Genomic DNA, 14,361 nt, shown 5'->3' with positions numbered 1-14,361 from the left:
GATCTATATCTGCTTTGTTCACCAAAACATGTCAAGCCCCTAAAATAAGGCCTAGTGTACATTCAATAAGTAATTGCTCAGCGAGTGATAAATGTTGCTACCCAAGGCAATCAACCAGGTGATGTCTAAGTGACCTCTCTTTCTAACATTCTATGATTTGAGTTTTTATCCAAAAACATACAAATCCCCCACCAATAACTAAAATAAATTATTTTGAGGATTATGTAGCATTTTCATATACATTACGGCAATATGATAACAGACATCCTGCTATACATCTCATATATGAGGAAACCAACACTCAGAAACATTAATTACTTGCCTACCCACATATAACAGAAGGAGGAGATGGACTTAAAACTCAAATATGCAGATTCCAAATCCAATATTTTCTCACACCATGTTATCTACTATAAACCCACATTTGTGCACATGTGCATGCATGCGTAGGTATACAACCTTGGTGCTTTTTCTTGAAACTAGACTAAATTCTCTCCTCTAACAAATAATCTAAGGAGTTAAACAACTTTAGAAAAGATGCAAACAATCAAAAAGATAATCCTTGGCCATTTCTACTTCTGGACAAGATTAACCCTCTCGTCTGAAATAATCAAAAAACAGACAAAATATATGAGAGTTCAGAAAGACAAAGACAGCTAGAGTACGTAGGACAAAGTACCAGAGAACAGAGAGCTACATAGAGAGAGAATTTCCAAGATCTGCAGAGGGTTGCCCCTCAAGCCTTCAGCTGAGTACTGATCATGCATAAGGAAGCTACACAAGGGCAGAGAAAAAATAAAAGGTTAACAGTGCATAGCACTTCATACATTTTGGAATATCACCTATTCCCACCAGCCAGACTGGAAAACCTCATGAGTCACACACAGGTCAATGGAGAAAGTACACGGAAGGGTCTTGACTCAGTAGTGGGGAATAATTGGACCTACACTGAGCACTGCTCCTGTCTTATCTAACAAGTCTTAAAAGCAAGACCTGAAAAGATCAAACTGCTTCCAAGTAACTTAACTGGTCCCAGAACAAAATGTAAGAATAATTACAGGAATACAAAAATATCCAGCACCCAACAGGGTAAAATTCATAATGTCTGCCATCTAGTCAAAAACTACCAGGCATGTAAAAAAGCAAAATAAGTAGATAGAAAGACAGATGACAGATCAACTGAAACCAACCCAGAACTGGCAGATGTTAGAATCAGCAGACATTAAAACAACTATTGTAACTGTACCCCACAAAAAGTTAAGTAGAGACATGGAAGACATAAAAAGACCCAAATCAAATTTCTAGACATGAAAACTACAATGTACGAGATGAAAAAATACACTGGCTAGGATTAACAGCAGGTTAGCATTTCAGAAGAAAAGATGAGAAATTCTGTTTTCCAGATTTTAATTATTTTGCCGGAATCTCTCTTGAATATTTTACATCCTTCAACTGTAGTGTGGACCAGCAGTCTGCTGAGAGACAGCTATGTGCCAAGCCATGAGGTAGCCTTAATGCAGTAGGGAAACTATAGAACATGATGGGTACAGTGATACAGATGTGTTTGTACATGGTATAGAGCTATGGAAGCCAAGATGGGGGGCACCTTATCCAGGGGGGGGGTTCAGGGGACAGAAACTTAGGAAAATTAGGCAACTTCAAAGGAAATAAGCTATTAAAACTAATTTATTTAAACTTACATTCATAAGTTCAGGCCAATCCCCTTTTGGATAATAACTTAGCGGGCAATGGGAAATGATCAAGAGAATGATGACCCCAGTAAGGCACAAGATAGTGAATCCAAAAAAACAAAAAGAAAATATGATTCATTCATTTACTCATTCACTGAACTTTTACTGAATATCCTACTATATGCCAGGTACTGATTTAGGTGCTGGGCATACCGAGTGGAACAACATAAAAGGTCTCTACTCAAACAGAATTAGCCTTCCTACAGAGGGAGATGGAAACAACAAAAGTATCAGGTACTTAAAAGAAAACAGGGTGGGCGCTTCCCTGGTGGCACAGTGGTTAAGAATCCGCCTGCCAATGCAGGGGACATGGGTTCAAGGCCTGGTCCGGGAAGATCTCACATGCCGCGGAGCAACTAAGCCCATGTGCCACAACTACTGAGCCTGCACTCTAGAGCCCGCGAGCCATAACTACTGAGCCTGTGTGCCACAACTACTGAAGCCCGTGTGCCTAGAGCCCGTGCTCTGAAACAAGAGAAGCCACCTCAATGATAAGCCTGCGCATCGCAACAAAGAGTAGCCCCTGCTCGCCACAACTAGAGAAAGGCCGCACGCAACAACAAAGACCAATGTAGCCGCAAATTAATTAATTTAAAAAAAAAAAAGAAAACAGGGTGACAGAACAGAGTGGCACTAAGGGTCAACCCTAGGAAGGCAAGGCTCTCTGAGGAAGTAACATTAAGCTAAGATCTAGAAGGCTCCAGCCATGTAAAGATCTAGGAAAAGTACATAAGGCAGAGCAACCATCGAATGCAGACCCTAGGGTGAAAAAAGCTTGGCACCAAAGGAACTAAACGGTGGTATGGTGGGGAGCAGGGACAAGGGAAGAAACAGGTGGCAGGCAAGAGTTTCTACATAAACATTCATCTAGAAATCAGGAAGATCTAAGCCTAGATATTTGGTATTTATGAATTACTGTTAATTTCTTAGGTGTGATAATAGTTATTACAAAATTTTAAAGAATTCCTATCTTTTAGAGATACATACCAAAAAATTTTTTACAAAATTTTATGTCTGAGTTTGCTTCAAAATAATCCAAGCAGAAGATGAGGGGGAGTAGGACAAGGGAGCAGATTGGGGAGTGGAGAAGTATAGACCAAACAGAACTGGCCATGAGCTGATAATTGTTGAAGCAGGATGATGGATACACAGAGGGTCATTATACTATTCTGTCTACTTTTGAATGTTTGAAATTTTACATAATATATTTTTAAAAGCAAACATTTAAAATATAAGGAAAGGTATTAATAAATATAAATGCCCCCCTTCACAGGGGACTTATTAGGGCTGCAAAATTATTCTATGATACTATACTGGATGCATCTGTCAAAACCCATATAACTACAACAGAATAAACCTTAATGTATGCAAATTTTTTTTTAAGTTCAGGCAGCAGGGGGAGTTGCATGAAGGTAATCAAAGAGTACAAACTTCCAGTTATAAGATAAATAAGTACTAGGGATATAATGTACATGATAAAGATAATTAACACTGCTGTATGTTATATATGAACACTGTTAAGAGAGGAAATCTAAGAGTTCTCATCACAAGGAATGAAATTTTTTTCTCTTTAATATTTTATCTATATGAGATGATGGTGTTCACTAAACCTACAGTGGTTAATTATTTCATGATGTATGTTAAGTCAAATCATTATGCTGGATACCTTAAACTTACACAGTGCTTTATGTCAATTAAATCTCAATAAAACTGGAAGGAAAGAAAATCAGGTAGGAGGTCAAAGAATCCTAGGATGAAATACAGAACGTTAATAGATGCCCCCTTCCAGAACCAGCTTTTGAGGGATTCAGATGTACCCATAAGCTTTCATCAGGGGGCCCTGTAAGGTCCTCAAAGTCTAAGAACCCCCATCACAGTGTGCAAAACTTAATATGTGTGCGATCCACACCTTTGTCTAGGAAAAGGCCCTAAGGCTTTCACAAAATAAGGTTGAGAACCACTGATATTTCTCTTGCCAGCAACTTCCTAGCTGAAAAGTGAGTTGCCATTGTTCTTAAACCTAACGGTAATATCTCATTGCCCTCATCTGCCTACCCTGCAAGGACATTACTACACAGCCATTACCACAAGTAAATAATTTACCACCAGTGAATTTTACAACTCTGAAAGAAAGTTGTGACAGGTACCCAAAAAAAAGGAAAGGTGGCAAATTATGTCTGTCTCCTTCACAGTATCACCTTATTGGGACTTCCTTAGTGGCGCAGTGGTTAAGAATCCTGCCAATGCAGGGGACACGGGTTTGAGCCCTGGGCCAGGAAGATCTCACATGCCACGGAGCAACTAAGCCCGTGCGCCACAACTACTGAGCCTGCTCTCTAGAGCACGCGAGCCACAACTACTGAGCCCACGTGCCACAACTACTGAAGCCCGCGCACCTAAAGCCCATGCTCTGCAACAAGAGAAGTCACCGCAATGAGAAGCCTCACACCATAATGAAGAGTAGTCCCCGCTCGCCACAACTAGAGAAAGCCCGCGTTCAGAAACAAAGACCCAACGTGGCCAAAAATAAATAAATAAATTTATTTTTTTTAATCACCTTGTTAAAATACTATATTTCATTTAATCTAAAATGCACCATTATTTTTTGTACCACTAAGAAAGAAAAAAAGCTGTCAATTAACTGATGATTCACCACTGATGGTGAAATGGTTCCAATCTCAAGAAATGTTCAAATGTGAAAAAGCCGTACATCTTACAATTCAGGCAACATGCCATTCAAAAACCTCACTGGCTGGGCCCCACCTCAGATCTCCTAAACAAATTGCTCAGAGTAGGTATAGGAATCTGTACTTTGTTTAAGCCCCTCAGATGATCTGGTTAGATAAAGACTGAACTGTTAACTTTCAGAGGCAGCAGAGTAGAGAAGGCATGCACTTTAGAGTCATATAGCCCTAGACATCTCTGTGACCTCCAGCAAATTCTGTAATTTCCCAGAGCCTCAGCTTTATCTATAGAAAAATGCCAATGCCATCTACTTCCAGTGGTTGATAAAATAAAAGAAAATATGTGAAATAGTTGACACAGAGCAAGACATTTATGTAAGAACATGTTCATTATTTATGAACAAGACACAACATATCTGTCTTATGAACAAGAATGGGACCTATTAAATTACTTTTCAGAAATATTCTACCATTCAGCACTGTCACTTGCTGGGCACAGTTAAGTAGAATCAATTAATAAGTGTTTATTACTGAATTCAGCAATACACACATTTGTTCTGGCTCACCACATTTTTAGAGGTCCTACATAAATGAAAGCTGTTTAATAACATCTTGATTAGAAACATTGTACTTGATGTACATCAACAACACAAAAAAGCACACTTTTAAGCATAATATAATTTCAGAGTAGCTAATGGCTCTACTTCATGTCAAGTTTTTGTTGTTTCGTTTTAGTATGTATAGCTGGCAAGTTTTTTCAGAACACTGGCATAACTGTGTTAAAACCCCAAAAGTAATGCTGTGGAACTTCTCAATTTGTGATGCTCAAAAAAATACCCACATGTTTCATTCGTTCCTAAAATGATCCTTAAAATCCAAACAGTGTTCCAGGCAGCACCTCCAGAACTGACTAGTCAACTCAGGATATGACTCATAGGGGACAGGTTAGCCATAACTGGACAGAGTTCTCCCACATGTGTAGCACGAAGGAAAAAAAAACCTCAAAACACACAATTGCACAATGTCTCAGTCTTGTTCTCGCAGTGAAGAACACATGGATTCAAATTAATGCTGCATCAATGCCACCAACCCTACCCAAAGGCCCAGGATTAAGAGTGTGCTGCAAGGTGCTAACCCACCTCCACCAGCACCCACCTCCCCAAAGTCTGGGCAGTGGCAGGATACGCCGGACACCAGCAGGGAGGACACCCTCACTGCCCTCCCCCAAACACTTGGCCTGAGGCTGAAGAGGAAGAGAGGTGCTGGGAGGAGAGGAACACGTGGCTCATCTCATCTTTCTTTTTCCTCAACCATTTCCCAAAAAGAGTCCTTCAGTTCAGCTGCCCAAATCTGAAACTCAGATTCCTCTGTGACTCCTCCCTCTTCTTTAGCCCTGAGGTGTCCTCCACTAAGTATTCTCCAAACTCCCAGAAAATTCCTCACAAATCCATCCCACCCCCCCCCACAACTGCCCTAGTTGATTCCTCTTACCAGCACAAGGCTGACTCTGTCCCATTTCCCAGATCCAGCTTTTCAGTCTTCAAGCCACCCTTTTCACTGGGGCGAAGCTGTCTTTTCTAGAACCCAGTGCTATCTGTATACTCTCCTTTCCTAAGTTCAACAGTTCCTCATTACCTATAAAATAAACTTCAAATTCCTAACCCAAATGCAACCTACCTCCCAGCTTTATATTCTGCCACTCCCTGGTTTTGCCAAATTTTCTCACCTTAGCCTACTCCTTGAATTCATACACATCTGCTTCCATACAGCTATGGCTTTGTTCGCGCTATTTTCTCTGCCTGACATGAAATGCTCCTCTTTTCTGTCTTTCAAGTTCATCCTTCAAGATGAGGCTCAAATGTCTCCTTTCCTGGAACACATTCCTGAAAGCCCCTAAGCCTCTCCACTCTCCCTCCTTCTACAGTCAAAAGCAATCATTCCCACAACAACTTATATCAATCAGCAGTATAACTCTTATCTCAGTGCTATAGTTGTAGATACAACTGTTAGTCTCCCCTACGAAACTTTGAGTTCTTCAAGAAAAGGAATTCAGTAATTTTGAATTGCCATTTTCTACCACAATATATGGTACTTGGTTGGGCTTCAAAAATTTTTACTGGACTGATTTGGGGAGCAATGATCTCAACTAGTATTGAACTGATTTTAAAAAAGATGTGAACAACGCTTAACTCTTTCAGAGGATATTTATTTTAATGAAGAGGCAAGTTATCCAAAGTGAATTTCTAATTGATGTGAGGTGGAGTCTATACTCAGAAGTCCCCCTGACTCCTACAGATTCCCTATCACTGCTGCCATGACCAGTTTATATCATACCCCCCACCCATCAGCATCTTATTCCCACACCCCTAGTACTGCCCCAGCCACAGACTGATTTCACCAGCTCTGGACTTCCAGGGAACTCAGCTATTAGAATTATCAAGTAGATAGAGAACAGGGGAGAATGCAGATAATAATCAAGACCACAAATGAGCACATGTGGCAGCAGGCTTGCCGATTCTACTCCTTAAGCATTTTGGTTAATCACAGAGGCAATATGGATTCCAGACTGAGTCAAGACCTGGCCCTCTATTCACTGCCCAAAGGGCCCCAGATCAGTCTTCATCAGTAAAATGGAGAAATGGATGCCTACACTGCAGCCTAAGCAGGGCCTGGGGACACAGGGATGCCACATAAAACGTCTGAGGCTTTTGGAGTCTCTATACCGATGGACTTCTATCAAGACTGCATGCCCTACTACCAAGGAATGAGCTAGTTACATACTTCCTGCACATCTGTTTCCTCATCTATATTATGGAAGTAACAATACACACCCAAAACAGGGATTACTTTTGTACCTGACACAGGCAAGATTGCCACACATCAGCAGCACTCTAAATTCAAGTGTCAACCATTTCTGTGACCACCACCACTACTCTTCCTAATACTGTTAGTACCAAAAAACTACACATTACCAGCTCTTCAATAGTCAAAGCACAACCATTTACACACTGTAGAATGACCACTTACCCCCATCCTCCTAGGACTCCTCTAAAATGACAGTAATGAAATCACAAAGACATTAAACCACAAACACAGAAAGGGACAGAAGACAACGCAACATATATTTTAACAAACTTTTGCAAGATGGGAAGCAGCTGAAGGACTGGTCACTGCCTCTCAGGACCTCTGCAGGGACTCAGCCCTGGATGCAACAAGGGCCACCAAAGGCTGGCTTGAGGCTCTGGCCTATCAAAGAGGGAGCCTCTGATGAGGGGCATTCAAAGCAGTTGGGCCCCCAGGTCCAACAAGAGACCCAAAGTTTTTCTGAAAAAACTGAACCACAGAGGCTGGTGTACCACCAAGCACACCAGAGGCAGCAGACTGCAGGTGTCTTCTCTGCAGACACTGACCAGTCCCAAAGAAGCTGTGAAGGTGCTGATATGTGTGTGTGCGGGGAGGCTCCCAATGAAGAGTTCACCCACATTCCAAGGGAGGCCAATAGACCACCCACCTACCCACCCACAAGCTTGCCCTCCCCTAATCAACTGTTCAGCACCTCACTCTTAATTATAGACAGCCAAGGATCAACAGATACTATCTAAATGAACAGAAAAAGAACTCTGAAATGAACAGGCACATTGGAGGAAGCAGAAGAAATATTTTAAAAATGTTAAACATACAGAAAAAATTAAAAACAACAAACACATGCCTCAAAGATAAGTGAAGATAATACATCCATAAAATTAGAATAAAAAATGGAAATGGAAACAGAAAACAAAAAGAGTTCTAAAATTTAAAATCATCATTAAAATTTTAAAAATAAAAGAGCTTGGAAGACAAAATTGAGAAAATTTCCCCCTCTTCCCACCTCCAAACATAGAGATATAAATAAGAGGCAACATACGTTGAGTATCTGAAGATCAATTCCAGAAGATTCAATAACCAAACCAATAGATATCTCAGAAACAAACAAAAAAAAGTGATGGGTAGGAAATTATCAGAAGTAACAGACATTTTTGAAAACTGAAGAATATGAGTCTCTAGATTGAAAGGGCTCACTAAGACTAGAGGGACCACAAACAGAAGGAAGGACCCACACAGAAGCTGATAAAATTACACAATTTTTTTAAAGACAAAGACCCTAAGCTCAAAAAACAGAAAACAAACAAATAACAACAACCAAAAAAAAAAAAAAAAGAAAGAAAGAAAAAAAACACACAAGAAAAAAAGGAATCAGAATGACTTTGGATTTTTCATCAGAAACCCTTAAAGCCAGAAAACTGTAAAAATGCCACCAAAAATCGTGAAAATATATTTTTTCTGTCTAATATTCTAAATTCAGCCAAATCACCTATAAAGCATGAGGACAGGATAGACACCTTCAGACATGTAAGGCTTCAAATTATTTACCTCCCATGCAACCCTTCTCAGTAAGCTACTGAGGATATACTTTAGCAAAATGAAGCAAACAAAGAAAAAGGAAGACAGAAGATCCAGGGAACAGAGGCTCCAAGACAGGAGAGAAGGGTACAGTATGCGCAGGAAAAATAATCCTACTGTCCAGATTGGAAGAAGAGGATGGAAGGCTCCGAAGCAGGGAGACTCTAAGAGGAAACCAAGTGAAAGTGATAGATGATTTGATGTGTTACCTGGAAAAAAAAATATCAAAAGGCATTTAACATATTTCTTGGAGTGTATGAGAGAATGCAGCCATAGATACAGAAAAGACTCAAAAAGTTTATAAGTCACTTATTTGCTCCAGGAAAAACAATAGCATACAGGAGAAGAAAACATAACCATGGGTCACTATTTAACTCACAAGTGAGTTTATATATGTATGTGTGTGTACGTATACATACATGTATACATAGAATAATGTATAATAAAAATTTATAATATGAATATATACACAATAATCTAAATACAGACTGCTGGTTTTACCAAAAATGATGTAACTATATTGGGGGGTTTGGGCAAGAGAAGAGGGCAACTGCTCAGTTATACTAAGAAGTGAAATGCTTATTCTACATTGATTTCAAAATATGAAAAGTAAAAAAAAAAAACGGGAAAAAAAAAAAAAGAGCTAGATTGGGATAGTAGCTTCCACTGGAAAGTAGGGCCTGGAGGATAAAAAGGCCAAAGGCAGAAGACTGCTGTTTTTTCATTTGAGGTCTTTTAGCACTATTTGATTTCTTTTTTTAACTATGTGCATATATGAATTGGATTAAAACAACTTATTCTCATGTCAAGAACAATCAGTTCAATTTACAAAGATGTCACTACCAACTTTATTTATAAGTTTCATACTTGGAATTGCAAATTCATTGTCTTACAAATATTATAAAGTGATGGTTAGTTTCCCAAGTCAGCTTTCAGAAGGCATTTAACCCATAATGATACAAAAGCATGGTACAAAGTATTTCAAGTAGTCAAACACCATAAGCATAAGAGTTCCTGTGGGAAACTGCATTCTGAGAAATCAGTATGCCTGGTATACATCTCAGCCCCACCCAACTGTTCTTCCCCAGCCAGGGGCAGCCAAAAAATAAAGTCAGAATAGATGAGGAAGATGGAAGGAAGGAGAGGACCTGGATCTGGCAGGATGGAGAGTCAAGAGACCCACTGTAACAGTCAACTCTGTTTGCATTAGAGAAAATACTACTGAAGGTTCCCCTTGTCCCAAAGGTGGACCAAGGTTGATCAGTGAGGAAATCCTCCCCTCTTCCCAACAGCTCATTCCTGGGCACAAACTGGATGCTCATCAATCAGGTAACAAATACATCATTTCAAGTATTAACTAGCAATGACTTCTTTTTCACCATGCCATAATCAAACTTCTATATAAATACCTTTATTTCATTCAATGAAACTTGAAACTTCAAACTTGTTGTGGCCTATGTCAACACTATGTTTGATTATAAGATTATTAAATGTGTGACCTTGAGCAAGTTAAAGTCTCACTTTCCTCATCTCTAAAAGAGGAATAATGATATCCACCTCACTGGGTCACAAGAAAATTAGAGGAAATAATATGTATAAAACATGTAGGAGGAAGTATATGGCAGGCACTCAATCAATGTCAGCCTCTGGTGGTGCCATGTCCCCTACCTCAATTGGCTTCTTACATGTAAACAAAGTCACAAATTATATACACGCTTTTAACCAAAAAACCTTTACAAAACCATGCATAATACATTAATATTTTTAAAATTAATGTTATGAGTCAATTTATAAGCATTCATTATTTTTCCTAAACCTTAGTCTTGTTTCAAGTACTAATCCAATTTGCTGTTTTAACTTAGCTAAATTAAATTCAGCTAATTCCGCTAGACTAAAAAGAGGATTATAGACCGGCAGGACATTACAAAAACACAGCATTCTTTGGTTAAAGGGGACAAACCCGTATATGTAACAATGTCTAAACAGCCGGCTTAAAAGCAGTTCCATTTTAACATTGAGTGGACTTCAGTAGACCTCAAGAAAGTCTTATAACAAAAAAAAAATTGAATAAAATGACAGCTAATGGATGCTTAAAAGAATAATTTTTCCCCTCAAACACTTAGACGCACCACAAATCTGAGATGAAATAAAAATGAAAAAAAAATGCGGTTTTCTGGCCCATAATACACAAAAGAAAGTGAATGTGTAGCTATCTGCAACTACCAAAGACTTCCCATTTGGGGCCATTTCTATCAGACCTTCCTCTAAGGGGTCATTTCCAGAATCCACAGTCACATTTTTCAAATTAATTCCCCAATGACAAAGCTAATTAGGTAGCACAGAACCACCAACTGACCCAAAGCCAAGTTCTCCTTTTCTTAGAAGGTATTCTAAGTAGAAGACTGGCCCAGAAATTCAGAATCAGTCCAAACTCCAACACAAGAACCAAAAAGGTACTGAAAAAGCTAAAAGGTCGGCTACCTGGAGATTCATTCACTATTGTAAAATACGCTTATCGGTCCCAAGATTTGGAGACTGCCACGAACATGTAGTGCCCTTATAACCAATCTCTGTCTCTCATTTAAAAACAAAACAAAACAAAAAACTACGATAACCAGAAAGTATGAGCACCGTAGTTTGGCCTCTACTGGGGCATCAAAACCACAGTAGATTTAACCTAAATAAAACGTGGATTTCGAGTATCCAAAATCCAGGGCCCTAGAGTGACACGTTGAGGAAAGGTCAAAGAAACTTGGAGCGGCAGGGAAGAAGAGTCTGCCTCTAGGGAATAAGGCGAAAGAGGCTGTAAGCAGGCTGGAATGGGGTAGATAGCCGGGGGCCGAGGGGTCCCCGGGTCTTTCCGCGGCGTGCGGGGGAGGCCGGAAGGCTGGCCCAGGGCGGGGGCCGGGCAGGGACCACACCTCCCGGCCAGCAAGGCAGGCAAAGGCCGGGGCCCAGAGGCGACCCGGGGCGCTGGGGCCTGCCCGCCCGCGGTCCAGGTCGCGCGGACTGCGCCGCCGGCGGCCGGAAGCACCGGGGCCCGACCCTACCTGCCCGCCCCTGCGCAGGCGGCCCCACTCACCGATAAGCCGGCGCACCTCATCCTCGCTCAGGTAGAGGCTCACGCTGGGCCCGGCGGACGCGGGAGGCAGCGCCCCGTAGTAGAAGCACAGAGTCTTAACCACTGGACTGCCAGGGAAGTCCCTGTTGGTTCTATTTCTATACAAAATGCCATTGGAATTGTACTGAATCTGCAGATTGCTTTGGGTAGTATGGACATTTTAACAACATGAATTCTTCCAATTCATGAGCATGGAATATCTTTCCATTTATTTGTATCTTCTTTAATGTCAAGGAAAATTATTTAAAGCTTGAAAATAAGAAAAAAAAAGCTATCCTTTCTAAGTCATCTTGGGGCATTATTTAACCGCCGCCGCCGCCTCCTCGACCGCATCTTCCGCAGCGGGAGGCGGGCCGCGGTGGCGCGCGTGCGCGCGCCGCCGCCGCCTCGAGAGCGCGCATGCACGCACCGCCTCCTCCGCGCGGGCCCGAGCCCGGCGAGTAGCGCTTTGGGTTTCCAGGTTCTCTGAAGGCGAAGGGCTCCCCGGTCACCCTGTAAAGGAGCCCGTCCCCGCCCCACGTTGTCACCAGCCTGATGTTTGCTTGTCTATTGTCTGTAACACACACACCCCCGCCCGGGGTGGAGGGTCCAGGCAGGCAGGCCCGGGCAGCGCCTGCAGCCGAGTAGGCTTCCAGATTCAGGGAAATGCCTGGGATGCGGCCGCTCTGATGGCAAAAGAGAAACATGCTTTTTATTTGGAGAGAAAAAGAGAAAAGACCTTTTATCCTACCAACGGAGGTCAACATTAACATTTCTGTGTCTGTTTTGATGGGTATATACTATATACTTTTATTTTCCAAGAAGATCTTGTTGAGCAAACTTTAACCGTATTCCTCCTAAACATTACAAATTTTTATTTTTTATAATCGTTTTGCATCTCTATAATCAACCTGAATTTGGGGCTGTCAACCCGTGGTCCATGTTGGACTTTGACAGCTACACCCCCCATATGAAGTTGTGTGCAAAAGTGTGTGTCTGCTCTCAGTGTGTGCTGTGTGTAGGCTTGAGCACACACAGAGAAGCGATATGTACATCTCCTCATTTGTTCTAGGGAGTCCTTGTCCCTGAAAGACGTTAAGAATCACGGATACACCTCATCTCTTTTAAAGGCCGACCAGCGAGCTGGTGCACCTCGTGATGTATTTATTGATGTGTCGCGGTCAAACCTGCTCCAGGTGCCACCTCTCTTCGTGAGGTTTCCAAGCATCCTGGCCAGGCCCGGGTCACCTAGCCCCTGTGGGCAACCTAGCCCCTGCCCTGACCCTATGCCTCCCACCAGGCCTGTGCCTCTGGGAACAGCTGCTCCCGGCCGGGCCCAGCTTCAGTGCACAGTTGCTGCAAGAGCAGTGAGGCCCTGGGAGGCTGCTATTTTTATCCTCTGGGGTGGGTGGCGGAAGAGCCGGGCTGATGAGGCGGGAAGTCCTGGAACTTGATTTTCTCCTTCTCTACTGAGAGGGATGGATTGCGTTTAGAGATAAACCGGCCTTGATTCGTCAAGCCTCAACTCCCCAGCACAGAATACTGTGCCCATCATTCTACAAGAGGAGGCTGAGAAGAGGGTGAGAGCTGAGGAAAAGTGCTCCACCTGAGAACAATAAAGCCACAAAGATCAGCAAAAACACTTCTCTTGGGGCAACCACTGCTACTTATTAGGGGACCAGGGCTCTGTCAAGAAGGGCTTGGGGGACTTCCCTGGTGGCACAGTGGTTGAGAGTCCTCCTGCCGATGCAGGGAACGCGGGTTCGTGCCCTGGTCCGGGAGGATCCCACATGCTGTGGAGCGGCTGGGCCCATGAGCCATGGCCGCTGAGCCTGCGTATCCGGAGCCTGTGCTCCGCAACAGGAGAGGCCACAACAGTGAGAGGCCCGCGTACTGCAAAAAAAAAAAGGGCTTGGGGCTGGTAATGTGCTGTGTGAACAGGCTCTCAATTCAGACAGTAGGAGTTTTTTTAAAGGATGGCATCTTCCCGGCATTTTTTAAAATGACTCACAGTCCCCCTGTAAGGAAGCCCCTGTCTTCAAGGCAATCTCCTCTAATCAGTGACTTCTTGAGGTATCAGCAGAGCACAGAACTGTCTGGCACTCAGGCCTGGCTGGGCTCTGGTACTTGTTAGTGGTGTGACCTTGGGAAAATTACTTAAACTCTCTGAGCCTCTGGTTTCCTCATTTATAAAATAAGGGGGATAATGCCAGATTCACAGGGCTTTTACAGGATTTAATTGGAGAAGATGTCAGTAAAACACCTAGGCAGACATGGGAATGGGTGGGTGTCACATCCATTGTTGTTGTTATTATAATTAACCTCTTCCCTCTAATGACCACTTCCTGGAAATTTCATCACCAGTTATCTCCAACTGTTCAGACCA

General features: G+C 42.2%; 1 protein-coding gene across 1 annotated transcript in view; it reads right to left on the bottom strand.

Moving 5' to 3' along the window:
• RYK (receptor like tyrosine kinase) overlaps nucleotides 1–13,553 on the bottom strand; it is a 96,050-nt gene extending 82,497 nt beyond the window's left edge. Inside the window, exons 1-2 of the mRNA XM_007457555.1 lie at nucleotides 13,529–13,553; nucleotides 11,958–12,020 (exon numbers count right to left, since the gene is read on the bottom strand). The gene's annotated coding sequence lies outside the window, so the exon portion shown is untranslated. The remainder of the gene's footprint in view (nucleotides 1–11,957; nucleotides 12,021–13,528) is intronic.
• Between the last annotated feature and the right edge of the window lie 808 nt (nucleotides 13,554–14,361).

This window comes from Lipotes vexillifer, unplaced genomic scaffold (assembly GCF_000442215.2).
Source record: "Lipotes vexillifer unplaced genomic scaffold, Lipotes_vexillifer_v1.1 scaffold86, whole genome shotgun sequence".
NCBI lineage: Eukaryota > Metazoa > Chordata > Mammalia > Artiodactyla > Lipotidae > Lipotes > Lipotes vexillifer.
The sequence above is the reverse complement of the archived record's forward strand: the minus strand, read 5'-3'. Positions and strand labels throughout refer to the sequence as shown.